Genomic DNA, 1,501 nt, shown 5'->3' on the forward strand with positions numbered 1-1,501 from the left:
TCTGAGCAGGCCTCGCTGAGCGTTCCGTTCTTGCGTGCACTACTAAACAGTGGCTTACTGGTTAAAGAGTTAGAGGTGCCCTCCTGAGGGATATATGCCTCCTATTAGGGACTAAAGGCAGATTTCAGTAACGAGCCAGAGTCACTGAATTGTCACACTGACGCTTGTGAAAGCATGCCAGGAGTTGGCGCTGTTTACTGTGTTACTATGTTTAGAATGTAGAGTTTGCTCTACGGCGGGGGCAGCAGGGTACACCTGCCTCAATCTCCATGACTTAAATTAAACGCTCCCTCTGGTAAACAGGAGGTGACAAGGTGTGTATTTACGCATGAGGTGATGATGTGTGCGCTTACGCATGAGGTGACGCTGTGTGCATTTACGCATGAGGTGACGCTGTGTGCATTTACACATGAGGTGACGCTGTGTGCATTTACGCATGAGGTAACATTAGGCATTTACACATGAGGTGACGCTCTGTGCATTTACACATGAGGTGGCACTGCATTTACACATGAGGTGACGCTGTGTGCTGTCACACATGAGGTGACGCTGTGTGCTGTCACATGTGAGGTGACGCTGTGTGCTGTCACACATGAGGTGGCGCTGTGTGCAGTTACACATGAGATGGCGCAGTGTGCAGTTACACATGAGTTGGCGCTGTGTGTAGTTACACAGGAGGTGGCACTGTGTGTAGTTACACAGGAGGTGGCGGGATGTGCAGTTACACATGAGGTGGCGCTGTGTGCTATCACACATGAGGTGGCCCTGTGTGCAGTTACACATGAGGTGATACTGCATTTACACAGGAGGTGAAGCTGTGTGCAGTTACACAGGAGGTGACGCTCACTTCTGCAGCACATATACTAAAATTGGAACGATACAGAGAAGATTATCATGGCCCCTGAGCAAGGATGACACGCAAATTTGTGAAGGGTTCCATATTATCAACAACCGTGGCATGATTGAAGGGAATAGGCGGCCTCTCTAATGAGAAGAGCCTGATACTTTGAGTAAAAGTATAGTTGGCAAACTTGGAGTGAACTGCTAAAAACAGCTGGGGCCTCACATATTATATGATGCAGGTGTCAGGGGGCACACACACGTTACCAGCGGGGGAAAAGCCCCCACTTTTCCAGGTAATAGGACCAGGAGTCTGGGGCATCTAAGTTCAGAGTAATCACAAGGGTGTTCTAACTCTGTATTGGACTTGCCATGTTGCTTCAAAGACAGAGGTTGAATGTCTCCTGACAAGTTCAGCTTGCATTGTAGTTGTTTCAACATTGGAACTGGGGCTTACAATCGCCTTGCATTTTGCAGTTATGTAATGAAAAGCATTTTAGAGGAATAGCAGTGTAGGAACTGGGCACACTTAGCAGTATAGCGAGCAATTATGAAGAATTGGGGGGGTCTCAGATATTCTTTGCAGTATTATCAGGGAGCTGAGGCTATGTTCCAACAGTGTGAGGTACATTGATGACTGTCATGCTTTTATCCACAGATT

At 47.6% G+C, this 1,501-nt stretch overlaps 1 non-coding gene across 1 annotated transcript; it reads left to right on the forward strand.

The window, feature by feature from the left end:
- Nucleotides 1-839: 839 nt before the first annotated feature.
- Nucleotides 840-946, forward strand: LOC147751651 (U6 spliceosomal RNA). Its single transcript, XR_015300333.1, has one exon. It is a non-coding gene; the product is annotated as a U6 spliceosomal RNA (small nuclear RNA).
- The last annotated feature ends 555 nt before the right edge of the window (nucleotides 947-1,501 follow it).

This window comes from Lissotriton vulgaris, chromosome 1_1 (assembly GCF_964263255.1).
Source record: "Lissotriton vulgaris chromosome 1_1, aLisVul1.2, whole genome shotgun sequence".
Lineage (NCBI taxonomy): Eukaryota > Metazoa > Chordata > Amphibia > Caudata > Salamandridae > Lissotriton > Lissotriton vulgaris.